Genomic DNA, 24780 nt, shown 5'->3' with positions numbered 1-24780 from the left:
CAAGAACTAGGGACTGGGAGAAAGATGGACACCTCCTAACAGAAATTGTAGCAGAAAAGGACAAACAAAACAACATAGAAAATAGAGGTCAAGAGACCTAGCTAAACTGACGGAGTAAGGTAACAAAGCACCTGGCTAGATAAAGAGTTGAAATTACAATGAAGTCCAGCAAGGCCAGAAGGGCAGAGCAGGTTTAAATAGGCAAAAAAGGTCATGTGACCAGCAAACTAGAAAAAACCCAACAGGAGAGTTCTAACAGTACCCCCTCTTCTATGAGGATCCTCCGGATCCCCTAGGCCCAGGCTTATCAGGAAACCTCCTGTGAAATGCTCTGACAAGTCTGGAAGCAGAAACATCATCCGCCCTCACCCATGAGTTATCCTCGGGACCGAAACCCTTCCAAGGGATGAGATACTGCAAACTCCCTCTATACCGTCTAGAATTAAGGATGCGGGAAATTTCATATTCACCGTCCTCCACCACCAGAGGAACAGTGGCAGTGGCGTCTCTATCAGATACATCAGCTTTTTTCAATAGAGAAACATGGAACACCGGATTAATCTTCCAGGAGGTGGGAATCTCCAACCTAACAGCAGATTGGTTAACTACCTGAAGCACCTTAAAGGGCCCTACAAACTTGGGACCCAATTTTTTAGAAGGAATCCTCAACCGCAGATTCTTAGAGAACAACCAAACCATGTCACCAGCCGTAAACAAAACCTTTTGACGTTTCCTGTCAAAGTACCTCTTAGATTTTTTGTTAGCTTCCTGCAGATTACCACGCACATCCGTCCAAACTCTTTCCAAATCACCGGAAAAACTCTCCTCCTCAGGCACAGCCGATACCAATTTGGAGAATGACCCAAAAGACGGATGTCTCCTAGAACAACAAAAAAAAGGCGAACACCCAGCAGAAGAGGATGTATGGTTGTGAAGAGCAAATTCAGCAAGTGGCAGAAACTCAGACCACCCCTCTTGATTGTCTGCCACAAAACAATGCAAGAACTGCTCAACATCCTGGTTCTTCCTTTCTGTCTGGCCATTAGACTCAGGATGATATCCAGATGAAAATGACAAATGAACTCCCAACCTGTCACAAAAGGCACGCCAAAAACGAGCCACGAACTGAGGTCCCCTATCAGAAACAATGTCAGTAGGAAGGCCATGGAGTCTGACAATCTCCTTGACAAAGGCCTTAGCGAGCGTCTTAGCGCAGGGCAGTTTGATGAAGGGAACCAAGTGACACATCTTGCTAAAACGGTCCACGACCACCCAGATGACCGTGAAACCCTCAGAGGGGGGAAGGTCAGTAATAAAGTCCATAGCCAGATGTGTCCAAGGTGCACTAGGAACCTCCAGAGGGCAAAGCAATCCCGCAGCAGGAGCATGTGAAGACTTAGATCTAGCACACACAGTACATTGACGCACCCACTTAATAACTTCCTTCTGCCATCCAGGCCACCAAAAACTGTGACCCACAAGTCTCTTGGTCTCAGAAATTCCTGGATGACCTGCCAACCGAGACTCATGACACTCAACAAACAAATCTCTCCTAAAGGTCCTAGGCACAAACAACCTCCCATGGGGAGTGTTAGATGGGGCATTCTCCTGTGCTTTAAGAATCTCATCTTCCAAAACGGAGTCCAATGCAGCAATCACAACACCTTCTTGTAAAATGCTCTCCTCCTCCTCAGCACCGACCATGGGAGACAAGCTGCGAGACAAAGCATCAGATTTAACATTCTTGGTACCCGGGATGTAAGTAACAGAAAAATTAAACCGCGAGAAAAAAAGTGCCCCCCTAGCCTGACGGGCATTCAAGCGCTTGGCAGCATCAAGATAGATCAGATTTTTATGATCAGTGAAAACCTGAATGGGAAATTCAGCACCTTCCAAGAGATGACGCCAGTGTTCAAATGCGAGTTTAATAGCCAACAATTCCCGATTACCAATATCGTAATTAAGTTCAGTCTCAGAAAATTTTTTGGAAAAAAAAGCACAGGGATGTACTCCATCCTTGTTTTTCTGAGACAACACCGCACCAACCCCCACCGAAGAAGCATCAACCTCAACCAAAAACGGCTTAGTCACATCAGGCTGCATAAGGATGGGAGCAGAGCTGAACCTCTCCTTTAGAAACACAAAAGCTTCAATGGCCTCAGTAGTCCACTGAACCGCATTAGCACCTTTCCTGGTGAGATCGGTCAGTGGTTTGACAATAATAGAAACATTTTTAATGAATTTTCTGTATTAATTGGCGAAACCCAAAAACCTCTGTATCGATTTCAAACCAATAGGCCTAGGCAATTCCTGCACAGCTTGAACTTTCACCGGGTCCATCTCAAAGCCCTCGCTGGAGATAATGTAGCCCAAAAAACTAATTCTCTGTACAGCGAACTCACATTTCTCCAGCTTAGCAAAAAGCGAATTGTCAATTAATAACTGTAATACCTCACGTACGCTCCGCCAATGAGACTCCAGATCCGTTGAAAAAATCAAAATGTCATCCAAATACACAACCAAATTTTTGCCGATCAAAGGTCTAAGGATGTCATTAATAAGATTCTGAAAAAATGCTGGTGCATTGGTAAGACCGAAAGGCATAACCAGATTCTCAAAATGACCCACAGGAGTGTTAAAAGCAGTCTTCCATTCATCACCGTCCTTCATGCGCAACAAATTGTATGCCCCCCGGACATCAATTTTAGAGAACCACTTGGCCCCCACTAACTGGTTAAACAAATCAGGAATCAATGGCAGTGGGTAAGGATTGCGTACAGTAATTTTATTAATCTCACGAAAATCCAGACAAGGACGTAAACCGCCGTCCTTTTTTTTAACAAAAAAAAATCCAACAGCCACAGGAGACTTGGAAGGCCTAATGTGACCAGCGGCCAAGCTTGTCTGTATGTATTCCTCCAAAGCCTTTCTCTCAGGAATAGTAAGATTAAATAAACGACTTTTAGGAAGAGTCGCTCCATGGACAAATTCAATGGTACAATCATAGTCTCTATGGGGAGGCAAATTTTGTGACTCCTCCTCAGAAAAAACTCTCCAAAAATCCTGAATAGGTACAGGTAATTCCCCTTTTTCCACCGCAGCAATACGTCCGTTACAACACTTGTCATAACACTTAGGGCTCCAGGACTTAATTTCATTGGTAGACCAATCCAGTACAGGATTGTACAATTTTAACCAGGGCAACCCCAAAACTACTGGACAAGGCAAATTATTTAATACTACCAAATCCAAATTCTCTTGGTGAACACCATTAATAGTGAGGGGAAATTCACAGACCTTGTGAGTAACACTCTTCAAGGGAGAGCCATCGACGGAAACCACAGCAATAGGGGATGACAAAGGTTTGGGTTTTAATTTAAGTTTTTCCAAGAATCCCCCCATCAATCACATTCAGAGTAGAACCACAATCCACAAATACCCGAAATTCAATTAATTCTTCCTGAGCAACGGTAGTAGCAGAGAGGAATACCCGCTTAGTATTTAAACAGGCTATATGGGCGTAACTGACCTTTTTTTTTTCTTTGTTCATACGAAGCACACAGTTCTTAATGAAATGATCAGATTTTCCGCAATAAAAGCACAAACCTTCAGAAAACCTGCGGTCCTTTTCCTGAGAGCGGGGTGCCATCGCCCCAATCTCCATCGGCTCTCCAATGTCAGTACAGACCCTCTCAAGACTCGGAGCTGACATGGCAGAGGTTTTACTCTCATTAACCCTTGCACGCAGTCTCCTGTCCACCCGTATAGCTAATTGCATTGCCTCCTGCAAGTTTCCAGGTGTGGGATAAGCAATCAGCAGATCCTTAACCCTTTCACCTAGCCCCGCAAGAAACAAACTTTTCAAAGCTGAATCGTTCCACCCCACCTGGGCAGACCACCGACGTAAGTGAGAACAATATTTTTCCACATTACCTGATCCCTGCCTCAAACGTCTCAATTCAGTCTCAGCTGATGAGACACGATCAGGATCATCATACAACAGACCCAAAGCAGAAAAAAAACTATCCACTGATCTAAAGCATGGATCACTAGGTTGGAGAGAAAAGGCCCATCCCTGAGGTTCTTTGCGCAAAAGTGACATTATGAACCCTATGCGCTGTGATTCATCACCAGAGGATCTGGGTCTCAAACGAAAATATAATAAACAAGCATTTTTAAAAGGAAAAAAAATCTTCTTGATCACCAAAATATAAATCAGGCAAACATACCTTTGGCTCCACAAAATGTGCTCAAGAACAGCTACTCACGTGTTGTTGGAGCTCGGCCACCTCCAGAGAGAGTCCCTGCAGGCGTTGAGCCAAATCCTGAACCGACACCATGATGGAAATGGGAAGTCTTTCCTTAAGAGATTTTTGGGCTGGACTTACTGTTATGATCTGCTACAAGCACTAAGGAAAGACAGGAGATCTGTCCCTACAATAGAACTAAGCTTAACCTGCTACGTTGTAGCGAGGAACCTGATCCTGTGATCAGACCCGCTAAAGTCCTCAGCTAGTCTGTACGAAGACCTATAGATGTGAGGGAGGGATCCCTACAAGAACTAGGGACTGGGAGTAAGATGGACACCTCCTAACAGAAATTGTAGCAGAAAAGGACAAACAAATCAACATAGAAAATAGAGGTCAAGAGACCTAGCTAAACTGACGGAGTAAGGTAACAAAGCACCTGGCTAGATAAAGAGTTGAAATTACAATGAAGTCCAGCAAGGCCAGAAGGGCGGAGCAGGTTTAAATAGGCAAAAAAGGTCATGTGACAAGCAAACTAGAAAAAACCTAACAGGAGAGTTCTAACACTTATCAGTTATAATTCCCCCAGCGGCACTAAAAACACGCTCCGATAACACGCTAGCGGCAGGGAAGGCCAGGACCTCCAAGGCATACAGAGAAAGTTCATTCCAAGCGTCCAGCTTGGATACCCAATAATTAAAAGGCACAGAGGAATCACGGAGGACGCTGGTACGGTCGGCAAGGTACTCCCCCTCACCATCTTTTGAAACTTTCCACTCCTTGTGAGAGAACCCTGAGCCTCAGGGCCTGTAAATTGGGTGGGTCTCAGAAAACTGTCCCAGAACGTTGACAGTGTTCCCCTGCCTCTGCTGGATTGGAGTTGCGTCTCGCTCGCCTGTACGCCTTGGTTGGGCAACCAACTGTGACCTCTGCCGATAGCGTGTTCAGATGGGAATTTTTTTTTAACAGTTCTGCAGCAAGAGCCTTCTGGTACTGCCCCATTTTTGTAGACCTCTCCACCTCAGGAATAAGAGAGTGAAAGTTCTCCTTGTAGCGGGGGTCTAAAAGTGTCACCAACCAGTAATGACTGTCACCCAACATTTTGACAACGCGAGGGTCACGGTTAAGGCAGCGTAACATAAAGTCAGCCATGCGTGCCAGACTGGTAACGGGCAAGACTTCCGTGTGCTCACCAAGATCACGACTGACCATGCTCTCCTCCTCCTCCCCGTCCTCAGGCCACCCACGCTAAACCGATGATATGACAGTTGTACAGGTACTACCGTCTAAAGAACATGATACCAGCTCCTGTTTTTCTTCCTCCTCCTCCTCTCCCTCATGGTCCCCCAATGCACATTGGGATGAGATGAGGCTGGGCTGTGTGTAATAGCCCGCTACGGCTTCTTGATCCATCTCATCATACTCTGGCTGCAATGCCTCCTCTTTAATTCTCTGCAGAGTGCGTTGCAAAAGACAGACAAGTGGGATGCTGACGCTAATGATGGCGTCATCGCCACTCACCATCTTGGTGGACTCCTCAAAGTTTGTCAGGATGGTACATATGTCAGACATCCAGGTCCACTCCTGAGGTCTTATGTGTGGAGTCTGACCTGAATATCGACGGCCTTGTTGCAGCTGGTACTCTACAACTGCTATCTTCTGCTCACAAATCCTTTGCAACATGTGGAGGGTAGAGTTCCAACGTGTAGGGACATCACACACAAGTCGGTGTGACGGAAGCTGCAAACGCTGTTGCAACACAGCAAGGGCGGCGGAAGCTGTAGCCGACTTCTGAAAATGAGCTGACAGGCGGCGTACTTCGACGAGCAGATCTGGCAACTCGGGGTACGATTTAAGAAACCGCTGAACCACGAGCTTAAGCACATGACCCAGGCATGGTACGTGTGTGATCTCGCCTCAGAGCCGCCACCAGGTTACGGCCATTGTCACACACGACCATGCCTGGATGTAGGTTCAGCGGTCTCAGTCACAGATCTGCCTGCTCTTTCACAGCTGTCCACAACTGTGAGGTTTATCACCTAAGTTTATGAGTTTCAGCACAGCCTGTTGCTGCTTGGCGGAGGCAGTACGGCAGTGCTTCCAGCTTGTAACTGATGCGGTGATATCTGAGATGGAGGGTGAACATGAGGAAGATGATCATCAGGAGCTGTACACTGTGGGGGCAACTCTGACTGACATAGGCCGCGCAATCCTCGGTGTGGGGAGGATGTGTTCCGTCCCAAGGTCCGACTGGTTCCCGGCTTCCACTATGTTTACCCAGTGTGCCGTCAGAGAGATGTACCGTCCCTGGCCACAAGCTCTTGTCCACGTGTCCGTTGTCAGGTGGACTCTCCCAGTAACTGCGTTGTTGAGGGCACGGCAGATGTTTTGGGACACATGCTTGTATAGTGCGGGGATGGCACACCGGGCAAAATAGTGTCGGCTGAGGACCGAGCACCGAGGGACGGCCACCGCCACAAGGTTGCGGAAGGATTCCGTCTCCACCAGCCTAAAAGGCAGCATTTCCAACGCAAGCAGTCGTGAAATGTGCGAATTTAGGACTGTGGCCTGTGGGGCGTTGGCTGCGAATTTGCTCTTTCGTTCAAAGGTCTGGGATAAGGACAATTGAACGCTGACGTGGACGTTGATGCTGTTTCTTGAGAAACTGCCATAACAAGTGAAGACTGAGAGGAGGGGGAATCTTTGCATGCAGTATGGACAGGGGATTGCCTTGCACGCACAACAGGGGGTTCTCTTACACGCACAACGGCGGAAAAAGCAGTGGTGACACCCGCTGACACTGGTCGTGGACCCTGGGGTTCGCCACACAAAGTCGGGTGCTTTGCTGACATGTGCCTGATCATGTTGGTGGTGGTCAGGCTGGTACTTTTGTCACCCCTGCTGGCACTGGCATGGCAGGTGGTACAAATGGCCTTTTTGGGGTTATCAGCAGAGTCTTTAAAAAAATTCCAGACTCTGGAAGACCTACCGGTTGTACTGGCAACGTCCCTCGTGTTGGTGTTACGGGGAACGGTTGCCCGCCTTCTGTGTGCAGCCACCACACTGCTTCTTCCTGTCTGTTGGGGTGCTATGCCTCCCTCCCCCTGTGTGCTGCTCGCCTCGCTCTGCGTGTCCTCCTGCCACCTTGGGTCAGTTACTAGATCATCCACCACGTCCTCCTCTTCCACTTCCGCACCACGATCCTCCTCCTCACTTCGTGGCAATTGTGTCTCATCATCGTCCACCTCTTGTGACAAATTGCGCCAGCGTCGCCTTCCTGTGGCCATGGCTGTTCAAATATTTGGGCATCGCTACATGGGATCTCCTCTTCCACCACTTCTAGCGGAGAAAAAAAGAGGATTTAGATGAAAAAAAAAAAAAAGGATTTTTCCTGGCCCCCGAGACCTGGAGCTAAGTCTAGCAATTTGAGCAGCAGGAGCACAGGACTGTAATGCAGCGTTTGCTGGTATAACCACTGCGTTTCCTATACAGCCTGCCTGCCTGCCTGCCTGATATCTGGGATGGATATTAGTCCTGAGAAGGACGGCTTGTTTGATCTGGCAGCTTTTACAGACCCTACACTAACTATTTCGCAGTATATATCTCTCCCTAAATCAGCAGTACTTTCCCTACACTGTGTGATCCTGGGCGACTGAGTCCAAGATGGCGGCGCCCGGTTTTAAATACTCGAGGTGACGCTGGGCGGCCAGCCAATCACTGTAATGCCCACAAACAACATGGCTGCGGCATTACAGTGACTGGCTGGCAATCCCTGCATGTTCATTGGCTCTGTAAAGAGCGCCAAACATGCAGGGCGGAGACCCGAGCTCCCGCCCGAGTAACCCGGAAATGCTCGGTGCTCGCCGAACATCCCGAGTAGTGAGATGCTCGGGCGAGTAACGAGCAGTGTCGAGCATGCTCGCTCAACACTAGTAATGACGTCTATTAGGCTGTGTGCACACATTAAGCTTTTGGTTTCTCCATCTCTTGTCTGGAAAATGCTGTAAATAGGTGAAGTTTTTCCCCACTCATCAGTGTGGGTGAAATCTGCAGCAAAAACGCTGACAGAATTGACATCCTGCAGAATTATATCTTCACCAAACCTGCAAGTCACAAACAAGTAACATGTGCAGGAGACGTCAGGATTCTCAGTCACTTTCCTGGCATCGGGAAACCCTTTAGGTTTTGTGACAAATCTGCACAGAAAAAAGGTGACAAAATCTGAAATGTGTGCACTTGTGTCCTTACAAAGTAAATCAACATGCAAAGTAACTGCAAGGAATCTCTCAAAAGGAGTGTTACCCCAAAATGGAAATTCAGCTACTTAATCATTTACATTAAGGCTATGTGCCCACAATGCAGAAATGAAGCAGAAAATTTCTGCAGCATTTCTGCATCTCCCTGGCAGAAAAAACGCATGCGGATTGTACATGCGTTTTTCCAGCGTAATACATGTGGATTCACATGCGTTTCCGCATGCGGATTGACAAGCGCTTTCAAAGCGATTTTAGCATCACTTGGAAAGTGCTTGACAACTAGGTCACACTATATAAATCCATGCAAACAGCATGGATTTATATAGTGTGACCTTTAGAGTGGTTAAAAATAAAAAAATAAACCTTGATACTTACTTTCCGATGGCCCGGCGTGTGTTGCTGCGCTCCTTCCTGGCTGCCAGCTGATCGCGGGACACTGCACTGAAAGACCTGCTGTCACATGACTGTAACGTCAGCGCAGGTCCTTCAGTCTGCTGGCAAGCACAGGGAAGGAGACCGGGGGCTGTCGGTAGGTGAATATAATCTTTATTTTTTATTTTATTCTTTTTTTTACAGTTTCTATGGTACCTGGGTGTGGATGAGAGTCTTCTCGTCTCCACACTCGGGCACCATCCACACATTACAACGTGCCAATTAAGCATGTACAGAAGCAGTCTTGCAGAATTGGTGCGTTCTAATGCAAGTCAATGGCGGCGAAAACGCAGCGCTTCCGCAAAATTAATGGACATGCTGCGGATTTTTGAGAGCAGCATAAACGCTGCAGAAAAATCCGCAGCATGGGCATTGAAAGTGCGGAATTGCATAGGGGACCATGGCAGAAGGCTTACCATGCGTTTCCCAAGCGTTTACGCTGCGGAAAATTCCGCAGCAAAAACGCTTGAAAAACACATCGTGGGTACACAGCCTAAATTCACTTTTAATCCTTATGCAACTAATGGCACTTTGTTGCACCCCTGGTATGGTCAATGTCCAAGGGGATCAGGTATTAGTCTTAGTGCCCCCAGCAGAAAGTAAGCTCATGGCCAAGTCGCAAGGGCCATATGAAGTCCGGGAAAAGGTTGGGGAGATAAATTAGAGAGTATATCAACCTGGGAAGAGAAAACCCAAACAGCTATATCACGTAAATTTGCTATAAGCAAGGAAAGACTGGGAATGTATGATTACGGATGCGACTCTGGTCGTATCGTCTGGGGACCCTCCGACAATGGCCAGGGGAGAGGTAAATATAAGTGACACACTCTCTAAACAGAAGCGACGGGAGACTCAGAAATTGGTGCTGCGGAATACGGACGTAATTTTCAGAAATGCTTGGCCAAACATCTGTGATCCAACATAACATTGTCACAGAGGCCCAGACACAAGCCATCGCAGCTGAGGAAAAACAAATGCTCCAGCTAGGAGTTATCGAGGAGTCCAGGAGGGAGCGGGCTAGCCCCATTGTAACTGGTTCTGAAGCTGGACGGATCGTTATGATTTTGTAACGACTTCTGAAAATGTAATAAAGTGTTGAAATTTGACCTTTATTCAATGTCCTGGGTGGACGAGCTGATTGAGAGACTGGGGCAGGCCCAGTACTTCACCACGGGTTACTGGCAGGTGCCTCGGACAGAGTCAGCCTTCATAACGCCGGAGGGTCTCTATCACTAGGTCGTCTTGCCTTTTGGGTTACATGCAGCCTCGGCCATGTTCCAGAGGCTGATGGACATAGTGTTAGAGCCTTATCAGAAGTATGTATCGGTGTATTTGGATGATATTACCTTTAGTACCAAGTGGCATACCAACTTGTCCCAGGTACAATCAGTAGTGGATTTGCACACAGCCGTGGGCTTAACAGTGAACCCAAAAATGTGGAAACTGCTGTCACTTCCCTTTCCACACTGAAACGAAGATCATCGAAAAGGAGGGGACTGGGACTTCCCTACTCTCCCCTGCTTTGTTTGCCGCCCATCAGTGATGCTGGTTTCAGGGGCTGGTCCGTGCAATGTCTCCCTCAGCGCCCTGTGCGATAAGTGCTTAGCTGAATAGTAATAACTTATTACTAATAAGCCGACTCTGCTTACAGTCAGATATCAGAACTACACTTATGTATTTTATGTCTGAGTGCTTACTTCATGATTCAACAGCTGTTCATTTGTTCCAAAAAAATTTGATTTCAGTGATAAAACTGACATCCTAACAAGTTTGAGCAAGGTCTACTACTCCTCGGATGACTCTTCTGCACAGTATAAAAATAGGAGAAACCTTATAATTGTATGCCATCACAAGAAACATTTTGGAGTGAAAGCTGAATGGCACTTTTTTGCCATTCAGCTCCTGGCAAAAGGTGTATGTGATGGTTTAGGAGGCACGGTGAAATGTCTAGCAGCTCAAGCTAGCCTCCATAGACCACATTCAGACCAAATTTTAACACCCATGCAACTTTTCCAACTGAGTGAGAAAAATATTCCTAACATCCAGTTCACGTACTGTACAAACCAGGACTAAGAAGAAGAGGAAAGTTTGTTAAAACATTGGTTACAAAAAGCAGAACCCATCAAAGGAACTAAGCAATACCACACTTTAATTCCATGTAGTGAAACAAAAATATAAACAAGGATTTTTTCATCCAGAAATGACAGTGAAGTCCATGAAGTGATTGAAGGTGGCACAAGATTGGCGATGGATGATATAACTGGATATGTGACCTGTGAGTATGATCAGCACTGGTGGCTGCTGGCTAATGGACTCTCCAAAGACTAGGACAATGAAGAAGTAAAGCCATTTTTCTGCACCTTCTGGTCCATCACCATCCTTTGTGTATCCAAGAAAGCAGACATTTTGAAAGTAACCAAAAATCAGATATTAACACAAGTGGACCCAAACCCCATAACAGGCGTACATACTGACACAAAAGGAAACGGCCATTGTTAGTAAGAGATTGTGGACAAGATTACATTTCACCCAGAAGGGAGAACAAATTATTGAGAAAAGATCAGTGTAAAGACGTACTATTAATTGTTCAGACCAATTCATAATGTTTTATTTTATCGCTGGACAATTTTACTGTATTTTTTTTCATTATTTTTTTTTAAACTGGAAAAAGGAAATGTCTAGTGAAGTAATAATAAAAAAAAAGTTATTACATGTATAACTGTATATTAAAAAGGTGTTAAAATATTGATTCTTTTAGTTTAGCATTAAACCTATGACTAGGATGAGACTGTATTTAGAAAATCACACAACAAAATATGATCCTACAGAAATACCAACTTGAATCCCTGAAGGAATGTAACCAATAACACAAGTAACACATACGCATTTTTTTTATTTTTTTTTTTACAAAACACAGTTTTCCCGAAATCGCCCATCAAAATTTAGAATTTGACTCCTCGAAAACAAAATAACAAACTTGGTTAAGACATGTCGAATTAAAGCCTGTACAATTCTGAACAAAATGCTGCCTCTCCCATCTCTATCTTAATTGTAGCCCGCAATATGATAAATGTAAAGTCTATAAAAAAATAACGAAGATAAAAAATCCTAAATTTATTATTTTTACTTCACTAAAGTAGCACTTCAAAAAAATGGTGTCATTCAAAAGTACAACTTGTCCTGCAAAAAACAAGCCCTTGGTTATATTGAAAAAATATAAAAGTTATGGCTCTGGAAAAAAGAGGAGAAAAAAAACTAAAGTGCAAAGATAGAAAATCACAAGATCATGAACGGGTTAATATCAAGTAAATTGAACCAGTGTTATGTAAAAATTAACCATTACAGAACATTGCTAATATTTTCCTATTTTTTCCTATTTTATATAATGGTTGTTCCCCAGCTTTTCCAGTCTGCAGAATGCCAGATCTGCCCGGCCAGTCAATCTAAACGCTACCGTGGAGGTGACCGGAAGTGAGAGCGCGCGCGGGGTGTGAACACGTGGGCTGTGGTGTGGCTGTGGTGAGCGGCGTGCGGCGTGGTCCGACTCGGCTCGCGGCCCTCTGGCGAGGGAGCCAGGCGGAGGTGACCAAGTGGACCGGGAGGACTGGTAGAGGAGGCGACCGGAGGAACGAGCGCAAGAGAGCGCTGTGATATCGTGCAGCGCCGGCCGGCGGAGGGCGCCAGGTGGTGGTGACCAGGAGGACCGGTAAGAGGCGACCGGAGGGGCGAGCGCGCTGTGTTAGCGTGCAGCGTCCCTAGAGGAGGTGAGTGAGGGGCAGGAGGCCGCGATAAGAGGCCCTACTGAACCCGAGCGTGTATTGTACTGTATTTGTATTGTAATTGTATTTTATTTAAGTGCTCCCCCCCCCGGCCTTATTTAAATTAATCCCCTGTCCATATTTGATCGATCTCCCCCCTATCCATATTTAATACAACTCCCCAGGCCATCTTTAGTGATCCCCCAGACCATATTTAATTGATCACCCCCCGTCCATATTTAAATTGATCCCCTGATAACCCCCCGTCCATATTTAACTGATCCCCCTGACAACATTTAAATTGACCCCCCCGTCCATATTAAATTGATCCCCCGACCACATTTAACTGATTGACCCCCCCAGCCCATAATCAATTGATCCCCCTTGTCCATATTTAATAGATTCCCCCTGTCCACTTTTACTGATCCCCCAGTCCCTATTTATTTGCCTTATCCCCATCCATATTTAATTAACCCCCTGTCCATAATTAATTGATTGATTCCCCAGTCCACAATTAATTATTTCCCCAGCCCATATTTATTGATCCCCAGTCCATAGTCAATTGACACACCGTCCATACTTAATTAATCCACCTGACCTACTCAGCTGAGTCCCCGGTCCATACTTAATTGATCCCCCGTCCATACTTAACTGATCCCCCGCCGATATCTAATTGATACACTTGCACATCCCTAATTGATCCCCGTCCATACACCTATATATAAATAATTGTGTTTTGTACTTGTATATATATACTGACTGTATCCCCATATTTAGAATGGCGTCCATCTTGGCCGGAGCCGTGCAGTGTACATCTTGTGCAATGTATGCATTCCGTGAGCTACCGCTCGAGGATCCATACTGCTGCGAGAGATGTGAGCATATCGTGCACTTGGAAGCCCAAATTCTGGATCTAAGTGCTCAGATAGCGATACTGAGGAGCATCGACAACATGGAACGGAGTTAGCTGCTCACCGAGCAGACACTCAATGGGTCAATACTGGGGGTGGAGCATAGAGGGGAAGTGCAGGCTGAACAGGCAGGGAGCTGGATAACAGTTAGGAGGGATAGAGGGAAGAAGTATAGGAAGGCTGGTTCAGAACCGGCATTATTGGAGCACGACAGATCCTCTGACCGCCGGGGGAGTGTATGCTCCAGTAATGAGGGGGAGGGGGGAAGTGTAGGGCAGGCAAGACAGGTCCTGGTAGTGAGTGATTCTATTATTAGGGGGACAGACAGGGCAATCTATCACAAAGACCGGGATCGCCGAACGGTGTGCTGCCTCCCTGGCGCTCGAGTCCGGCACATCGCGGATCGGGTTGACAGGTTACTGGGTGGGGCTGGCGAAGACCCAGCGGTCATGGTCCACATCGGCACCAATGACAAAGTGAGTGGTAGATAGAGGGTCCTTAAAAATGATTTCAGGGACCTAGGTAGGAAGCTTAGGGCAAGGACCTCCAAAGTAGTTTTCTCAGAAATACTACCAATCCCGCGAGCCACACAGGAGCGCCAACGGGAAGTTAGGGAGGTGAATAAGTGGCTAAAGAGTTGGTGCAAGGCAGAAGGGTTTGGGTTCATGGAGAACTGGGCTGACTTCGCAGTCGGCTACAGGCTCTACCGTAGGGACGGGCTGCACCTCAATGGGGAGGGTGCAGCGGTGCTGGGGAAGAAGATGGCTAATAGGTTGGAGGAGTATTTAAACTAGAGACGGGGGGGGGGACCAAGGAAATAGGTGGGATGTGAGGCAAGCAAGGGGGAAGGGGAGAAGTGAATATAATGAGGGTGGAGAGGGGGGTGAGGATAGTACAGTTAGATCGCTAGAGAAGAATAGGAAGCTAAATAACCCCAAAATTTTATCTTGCATGCTGACCAACGCAAGAAGCCTGACCAATAAGGCGAATGAGCTGCGGGCGCTTATATCGGAGGAGAGGTATGACATCGTAGGTATAACAGAGACTTGGCTAGATGATAGCTATGACTGGGCGGTAAATTTATTAGGATTATAGTTTATTTAGAAGGGACCGGAAACAGGGGAAAGGCGGAGGAGTCTGCTTATATGTAAAGTCATGTCTAAAGCCCAGACTAAGGGAAGATATAGGAGAGGGAGAAGAGGGGGTCGAGTTCATGTGGGTAGAGATAGAGGGGGCAAAAAATAATAATAAAATATTATTGGGGGTCTGCTATAAGCCACCAAATATAACAGAGGAGAATGAGAGTCTGCTATTAGGACAAATAGACAAAGTAGCAAAACATAATGAAGTGATTGTAATGGGGGATTTCAACTACCCGGATATTGACTGGGAAACAGAAACCTGTAGATCTCAGAAAGGTAAAAGGTTCTTGACAAATATCAAGGATAATTATCTCTCCCAACTAGTGCAGGAACCAACGAGAGGGACGGCCGTGTTGGACTTAATATTGACTAATAGGCCTGATAGAATAACTGAGGTACAGATAGGGGGGCACCTAGGTAATAGCGATCATAATATTATCAATTTCAAAATGCCCTTCAGTAGGGTTATCAATAAGGGAACAACAAAAACATTAAACTTTAGGAGGGCGAAGTTTGATCAGCTGATAGAAAACCTTCAACTTATTGACTGGGACAAAGTTCTTAATCAAAGGAATACGAATAGTAAATGGGAAACCTTCAAAAGAATTCTGAATACTCAGTGCGAGAGGTATATACCGTATGGGAATAAAAGGGCCAGAAATAAGAGGAAACCAATATGGTTGAACAAGAACGTAAAAGGGGCGTTAAATAGCAAAAAAAGAGGCATTCAAGAGATTAAAACAGGAAAACAGTAAGGAGGCACTAATGTGTTACAAGGAAAAAACGAGAACCTGTAAAAAACAAATAAAAATAGCGAAGGAGGAAACAGAGAGACGTATTGCTAGGGAAAGTAGATCAAATCCCAAACTGTTCTTTACGTATATAAATAGTAAAAGGATTAAATCGGATAATATTGGACCGATAAAAAGTGATGAAGGCAAAATCATAGAGAAAGATGAGGATAAAGCTAACCTATTAAATAATTTTTTTTCGACAACTTTCACAAAGGAAATAGAACTAACAGGCGAAATGAGAAGTGACAAGCTTAATCCTCCACTAAGTATGACTAATCTAACCCAAGTTGGGGTACAGAAACGCCTCAGTAACATTAAAATAAACAAATCACCAGGACCTGATGGCATACACCCACGGGTACTAAGGGAACTAAGTAATGTGATAGACAGACCGTTATATCTTATATTTAAGGACTCTGTTGAGACTGGGTCTGTACCACTTGATTGGCGACAGGCGAATGTAGTGCCAATATTCAAAAAGGGAGCAAAAAGTGACGCCGGAAACTATTGGCCGGTGAGTCTGACGTCCGTTGTGGGCAAAATTTTTGAAAGCTTCATTAAAGAGGCAATTACGGAGCATCTTGATGCTAATAATCTTTTAACCCCGAACCAACATGGATTCATGAGGAATCGCTCCTGCCAAACAAACCTGATTGACTTCTACGAGGAGGTTAGCTCTCGAGTAGATCAGGGGGAACCAGTGGATGTCGTGTATCTCGACTTCTCAAAAGCGTTCGATAGCGTGCCACATAATAGGTTGGTATACAAAATGAGAATGATGGGGCTGGGGGAAAATGTCTGCAAGTGGGTAGCTAACTGGCTAAGGGATAGAAGGCAGAGGGTGGTTATAAATGGAATATACTCAGATTGGGTAAGCGTCACTAGTGGGGTACCACAGGGGTCTGTACTAGGCCCAATGTTATTTAATATCTTTATTAACGACATAGTCAACGGGATAAATAGTAAAATGTCAATATTTGCAGATGACACAAAGTTATGTAAAACAATTAATATAAAAGAGGACAGTGCAGACCTACAGAGGGATTTGGATAAACTGGGTAGGTGGAGCATTAAATGGCAAATGAGGTTTAATGAGGAGAAATGTAAGGTCATACATATGGGAAGGAAAAATGGAAGTCACCAGTACTCACTGAATGGGAAATCATTGGGGAATTCAGAGATGGAGAAGGACTTGGGCATCTTGATTGATAGCAAACTAAATTGGAGTGCCCAAAGTCAGGCCGCTGCTGTAAGGGCAAACAGGGTAATGGGATGTATCAGAAGAGGTATAGCTGCAAAGGATGAGAACATTGTTCTTCCACTGTACAGAGCACTGGTCAGACCACACTTGGAATAATGTGCTCAGTTATGGGCCCCAATATATAGAAAGGATATAAATGAGCTTGAAAAGGTACAAAGGAGGGCAACAAAATTAATAAAGGGAATGGAGGGACTGCAATACCCAGAGAGGTTGGCAAAACTAGGACTATTCAGCCTGGAAAAGAGAAGGTTGAGGGGGGACATAATAAATGTGTACAAATATGTTAGGGGACAGTATAGAGACCTTGCCCGGGATTTATTCAAAAGGAGGAATATTACGGTAACAAGAGGGCATTCACTAAGACTGGAAGAGAAAAGGTTTCAGCACCAGCATAGGAAGGGGTTCTTTACGGTAAGAGCAGTGAGAATATGGAATTCACTGAGTGAGGAGACGGTAATGCCGGATTCACTACACCAGTTCAAGCGGGGACTGGATGCATTTCTAGATACCAGGCAGATTTCAGCGTATACTTAAAAATAAAATAAAATAGTAGGTTGATACAGGGATTTATTCTGACTGCTGGTTTCAGAGTCGGGAGGGAATTTTTCCTCAGGTGAAGATTGGCTAAATCATTTGGGGTTTTTGCCCTCCTCTGGATCAACTGTAGCAATTACAGGACTAACAGGTCGAACTTGATGGACGCAAGTCTTTATTCGGCTTTACAAACTATGTAATAAATGATCAAATCTTGTATAATAATATTACTAGTCAGGTTGCTACTCAGAAGCTTAGAAACGCCGGGTAAAGATCTGTGTGAAGCTGTAATGAACTCATCTGCCCAGATATGCGGTCACCAATCTCCATACTGTAGCTTAGCTATGGAGCCTCACCTTACAAGGTCCTGGGAGAGGGGTAATAAACCCTGTGGAGCTGTAATATAGACCTGCGAAACACTGACTCCCCTTTTCTTACTACCCAATGTACCATAGTTGGGCAGATTACCTTTTGGAAACTCTTGATATCTGGGTAATTTGCAAAAGATTTGTTCACAAGTACATTTTCTTAGCCCTTCCACAGTAGAATTTTGTGTTTTTAATAAAAATAGCAGAAATAGATATTTTTTAAACTTATAGATTTAACCCTTTCGCGCCAGAGCCAGTTTTTGCCTTTGTGATCAGGCCAATTTTTTTCAATTCTGACCAGCGTCACTTTTGAGGTAATAACTCTGAAACGCTTCAACATATCCCAGTGGTTCTGAGATTGTTTTATTGTGACATATTATACTTCATGATAGTAGTCAGGATAGTAGTAATTTTTTTTCTAGATATACCGTATTTTTCGGATTATAAGACGAACTTTTTTCCTCCAAAATTTTGGGGTGGAGAGGTGCCATGCATACCGGGATGGAGAGGTGCCATGCATACCGGGATGGAGAGGTGCCATGCATACCGGGATGGAGCGGTGCCATGCATACCGGGATGGGGATGAGGGGTGCCATGCATACCAGGATGGGGATGAGGGGTGCCATGCATACCAGGATGGGGATGAGGAGTGCCATGCATACCAGGATGGGGATGAGGGGTACCATGCATATCAGGATGGGGATGAGGGGTGCCATGCATACCAGGATGGGAATGAGGGGTGCCATGCAAACCGGGATGGAGGGGTGCCATGCAAACCGGGATGGAGCGGTGCCATGCATACCAGGATGGAGGGGTGCCATGCATACCGGGATGGGGATGAGGGGTGCCATGCATACCAGGATGGGGATGAGGAGTGCCATGCATACCAGGATGGGGATGAGGGGTGCCATGCATACCAGGATGGGGATGAGGGGTGCCATGCATACCAGGATGGGGATGAGGTGTGCCATGCATACCAGGATGGGGATGAGGGGTGCCATGCAAACCGGGATGGAGGGGTGCCATGCAAACCGGGATGGAGGGGTGCCATGCATACCGGGATGGGGATGAGGGGTGCCATGCATACCAGGATGGGGATGAGGGGTGCCATGCATACCGGGATGGGGATGAGGGGTGCCATGCATACCAGGATGGGGATGAGGGGTGCCATGCATACCAGGATGGGGATGAGGGCCATGTATAACAGGAAGGATGGGGGCATATTTACTAGGATGGGGGATATTAGTACAGAATTGGGGGACATTACCCCTTAACAGTGTGAGCGGCAGACCCCATCCCCCTTAACAGAGCATCATGACCACATTTTTTGCTTAAATTTTCTTTTCTATTTTCCTTCTCTAAAACCCAGGTGTGTCTTATGGTCATGGTCTGGTGCATCTTATAGTCCGAAAAATATGGTAACTAGATTATTTTTTTAAATATCAGAAATTTGGCAAAATTGGGAAAATTTTGCAATTTTTAAACTTTTAATTTTTATGCCCTTAAACCAGAGAGTTAGGTCACACAAAATAGTTCTTTTACATCTGCACAATTTTTTAAACAATTTTTTTTGGTTAGGAAGTTAGAAGGATTAAAACTACAGGGTGGGCCATTTATATGGATACACCTAAATAAAATGGGAATGGTTGGTGATATCAACTTCCTGTTTGTGGCACATTAGTATAAGGGAAGGGGAAAACTTTTCCAGATGGGTGGTGACCATGGCGGCCATTTTGAAGTTGGCCATTTTGGATTCAACTTAATTTTTTTCAATGGGTAGAGGGTCATGTGACACATCAAACTTATTGAGAATTTCATAAGAAAAACAATGATGTGCTTGGTTTTAACGTAACTTTATTCTTTCATGAGTTTTTTACAAGTTTATGACCACTTATCAAATGTGTTCAAAGTGCTGCCCATTGTGTTGGATTGTCAATGCAACCCTCTTCTCCCACTCTTGACACACTGATAGCAACACTGCAGAAGAAATGCTAGCACAGGCTTCCAGTATCCGTTGTTTCAGATGCTGCACATCTCCTTTCTTCACAGCATAGACAATTGTCTTCAGATGACCTCAAAGATAAAAGTCTAAGGGGGTCAGATCGGGAGACCTTGGTGGCCATTCAACAGGTCCACAACAACCAATCCACTTTCCAGGAAACTGTTCATGTAGGAATGCTCGGACCTGACACCCATAATGTGGTGGTGCACCATCTTGTTGGAAAAACTCAGGGAACGTGCCATCTTCAGTGCATAAAGAGGGCAACACATCATCGTGTAGCAATTTCAGATATCCAGTGGCATTGAGGTTTCCACTGATGAAGAATGGCCCCACTATCTTTGTACCCCATATACCACACCAGACCATCAAGATACGAGATGTGCAGCATCTGAAACAATGGATACTGGAAGCCTACTTTTCAGGCACAGTGCAAAGCTCAGAAGGGAAAAATTGTCATATTACAGTGCAGATTTTACTGTTGTGGTTTGCAGGTGCCATGACCCACTGGGAGAGACTGAGGTCCTAAAGCAGCAGGAAACCCCCATAAGTGACCCCATTTTATAAACTACACCTCTCAATGAATTCCTCTACGGATGCAGTGATCAAACTGACACCACATGTGACTCTCAGAAATTTATACCATTGGTGTTATGTTCTGCTACCAAAGCTAAGGAAAGAGAGGAGATCTGTCCCTACTATGAGACTCAGCTGAATCCCTACGATGTAACAGGGAACCTGATCCTGCGATCAGACCTGCTAAAGTCCTAATCTAGTCTGTACGAAGACCTATAGATGTGGGGAGGGAATCCCTACAAGTACTAAGGACTGGGAGGAATATGGGACACCTCCTAACAGAAATAGTAGCAGATAGACGAACAAACAAAATAGATAGAACATAGAGGTCCGTAGACCAAGCAAACTAACAGAGTTAGATACAGAGCACAGGCTAGCTAGAAAGTAGATATACAATGAAGTCCAGCAAAGCCAGAAGGGCGGAGCAGGACTAAATAGGCCAACAAGGTCATGTGACCAGCAAAGGAAAAAAAACCTAACAGCAAGGTTCTAACAGTACCCCCCCTTCTAAGAGGATCCTCCGGATCCCCTAGGACCAGGCTTATCAGGAAATCTCCTGTGAAACGCTCTGATAAGTCTGGACGCGGAAACATCATCTGACCTCACCCAAGAGTTATCCTCGGGTCCGAAACCTTTCCAGGCCACAAGATACTGCAAACTACCTCTATACCGTCTAGAGTCAAGGATGAGAGAAATTTCATATTCCCCGTCCTCCACCACCGGAGGAACAGAGGCAGAGGCGTCACCATCCGACACAACAGCTTTTTTTAACAGAGAGACATGAAAGACCGGATTAATTCTCCAGGAGGTAGGAACCTCCAACCTAACAGCAGATTGGTTGACAACCTGAAGCACCTTAAAGGGCCCTACAAACTTGGGACCCAATTTCTTAGAAGGAATCCTCAACCGCAGATTCCTAGAGGACAACCAAACCATGTCACCAACAGCGAACAAAACCTCCTGTCGTTTCCTATCAAAGTAGTCTTTAGATTTTCTGTTGGCCTCCTGAAGATTACCACGCACATCCGTCCAAACTCTTTCCAAATCACCGGAAAAATTCTCCTCCTCAGGCACGGCAGATCCCAACTTGGAGAACGACCCAAACGACGGATGTCTCCCAGAACAACAAAAAAAAGGCGAACAACCAGCAGAAGAAGATGTATGATTGTTCAGAGCAAATTCGGCAAGTGGCAGAAACTCAGACCACCCCTCTTGATTGTCTGCCACAAAACAACGCAAGAACTGCTCAACATCCTGGTTTTTCCTTTCTGTCTGGCCATTAGATTCAGGATGATATCCGGACGAAAACGACAAATGAATTCCCAACCTGTCACAAAAGGCACGCCAAAAACGAGCCACGAACTGAGGACCCCTATCAGAAACAATGTCAGTAGGAACGCCATGAAGTCTGACAATTTCCTTGACAAAGGCCTTAGCGAGAGTTTTAGCGCAGGGCAGTTTGATGAAGGGAACCAAGTGACACATCTTGCTAAAGCGGTCCACGACCACCCAGATGACAGTAAAACCCTCAGAGGGGGGAAGGTCAGTTATAAAGTCCATAGCCAAATGTGTCCAAGGAGCACTGGGGACCTCCAAAGGACAAAGCAACCCCGCAGCAGGAGTATGTGAGGACTTAGATCTAGCACATATAGTACATTGGCGCACCCACTTAATGACTTCCTTCTGCCATCCAGGCCACCAAAAACTGCGACCCACCAGTCTCTTGGTCTCAGAGATTCCGGGATGACCTGCCAACCGAGATTCGTGACACTCAACAAACAAATCTCTCCTAAAGGTCTCAGGCACAAACAACCTCCCATGAGGAGTGTTAGATGGGGCATTCTCCTGAGCTTTAAGAATCTCATCTTCCAAAACGGAGTCTAAAGCAGCTATCACAACACCTTCTTGTAAAATGTTTTCCTCTTTCTCAGCACCGACTATGGGAGAAAAACTGCGAGACAAGGCATCCGCCTTAACATTCTTAGTACCAGGGATGTAAGTAACGGAGAAATTAAACCGCGAGAAAAACAGTGCCCACCTAGCCTGACGGGCATTCAGGCGCTTGGCAGCATCAAGATATACCAGATTTTTATGATCCGTAAGAACCTGAACGGGAAATTCCGCACCTTCCAAGAAGTGGCGCCAGTGTTCAAATGCGAGTTTAATAGCCAATAATTCCCGATTACCAATATCGTAATTCAATTCAGTCTCCGAAAATTTTTTTGAAAAAAAGGCACAGGGATGTAATCCATCCCCGTTATCCTGAGACAATACTGCGCCAACCCCCACAGAAGAAGCATCAACCTCAACCAAAAACGGCCTAGTAACATCAGGCTGCATAAGGATGGGAGCAGAGGTGAACCTCTCCTTGAGATACACAAAAGCTTCAATGGCCTCAGAAGACCACTGAACCGCATCAGCACCTTTCCTGGTGAGATCAGTCAGAGGTTTGACAATACTAGAAAAATTTTTTATGAACTTTCTATAGTAATTGGCGAAACCCAAAAACCTCTGTATCGATTTCAAACCAATAGGCCTAGGCCATTCCTGCACAGCCTGAACCTTAACCGGATCCATCTCAAAACCTTTGCTGGAGATAATGTAGCCCAAAAAACTAATTCTCTGTACAGCGAACTCACATTTCTCCAGCTTAGCAAAAAGCGAATTATCCATTAATAACTGTAATACCTCACGCACGCTCCGCCAATGAGACTCCAGATCTGGCGAATAAATCAAAATGTCATCCAAATACACAACCACATTTTTACCGATCAAAGGTCTAAGGATGTCATTAATCAGATTCTGAAAAAATGCAGGAGCATTAGTGAGACCAAAAGGCATAACCAGATTCTCAAAATGACCCACAGGAGTGTTAAAAGCAGTCTTCCATTCATCACCCTCCTTCATGCGCAACAGATTGTATGCCCCCTTAAGGTCAATTTTAGAGAACCACTTGGCCCCCAATAACTGGTTAAACAGATCAGGAATCAATGGCAGTGGGTAAGGATTGCGTACCGTAATTTTGTTAATCTCACGAAAATCCAGACAAGGACGTAAACCGCCGTCCTTTTTTTTTACAAAAAAAAATCCAACCACCACAGGAGACTTAGAGGGCCTAATGTGACCGGCGGCCAAGCTTGTCTGTATGTATTCCTCCAAAGCCTTCCTCTCAGGAATAGTAAGGTTAAATAAACGACTCTTAGGAAGAGTCGCTCCAGGGACAAATTCAATAGAACAATCATAGTCTCTATGGGGAGGCAAAACCTGCGATTCCTTCTCAGAAAAAACTCTCCAAAAATCCTGAATAGGAACAGGCAATTCTCCCCTATCCAAAGCTGCAATACGCCCGTTACAACACTTGTCATAACATTTATGGCTCCAGGATTTAATTTCACTGGTAGACCAATCCAGTACAGGATTGTGAAATTTTAACCAGGGCAAACCCAATATTACTGGAGAAGGCAAGTTATTCAACACTACCAAATCCAATTTCTCATGGTGAACACCATTAATAGTGAGAGGAAATTCACTGACCTTGAGAGTAATATTCTTCAAAGGGGAGCCATCCACAGAAACCACAGCAATGGGGGATGACAAAGGTTCAGGTTTTAAATTGAGTTTTTCCACGAATCCCCCATCAATTACATTCAGTGTAGACCCGCAATCAACAAACACCCGAAATTCCATTAATTTTTCCTGAGCAATCGTGGAAGCAGCTAAAAATATACCCTTGGAATTTAAACAGGCAATACGGGCGTGACTGACCATTTTTTTTTCTTTCTTCATACGAAGCTCACAGCCTTTAATCAAATGACCAGATTTTCCGCAGTAGAAACACAAGCCTTGCGAAAAACGACGGTCTTTTTCTTGAGAGCGAGGTGCCACCGATCCAATCTCCATCGGTTCACCACTGTTAGTGACGCGCCCCCTGGGACATATTCCTTTTTGAGGGGAATACCCGGCACCGGATCAGATGGGGGGTTGTAGTCTCCGAGCGGCTGTGACCCGGCCCCGTGCCCAGGGCGTCAAGCTCAGTGTTATGTGGCAGCTTTACAGATGTTACTAAAGTTCTTTTGTGTCGACTACGCCACCCGTTGTGATGCGGTCACTGTGGCCGCCGCTGCAGCAGGGTCCGCTGAGGCTGATGGTGGATGCGCAGCTTGGTGGGATAACCCCCAACGGGAGGGGTATAGCCTCAGAGGGGACAGGCGCAGAGGATGGGGGTTGTGGTGGTGCGGTGCAGCCGGCAATGAAGACAGACTCGGGTTGTGCAGTTAAGGGTGTTTACTTACTGCAGATGTTGTACTGGTCACTCCAGCTGCTAGTGACCACCCGAGCCGTGCTGCGTCCACCAGGTCCTGGATCCAGCCAACCCCCAAACAAGTCCGGAGCGTGGCCCTGAGCTCTCCCTCTGTCCTTTCTTCAGCCGTCCCCACCAGTGATTCACCTAGGTCCAGCTCCCTCGGGCCTTCTGTTGGGACACCCTTGGCCCTGGGTGCCCT

The sequence above is a fragment of the Phyllobates terribilis genome, unplaced genomic scaffold (genome assembly GCF_046119375.1).
Source record: "Phyllobates terribilis strain yellow unplaced genomic scaffold, ASM4611937v1 Scaffold_88__1_contigs__length_6355796, whole genome shotgun sequence".
NCBI lineage: Eukaryota > Metazoa > Chordata > Amphibia > Anura > Dendrobatidae > Phyllobates > Phyllobates terribilis.
Note: the sequence above shows the minus strand (reverse complement) of the source record.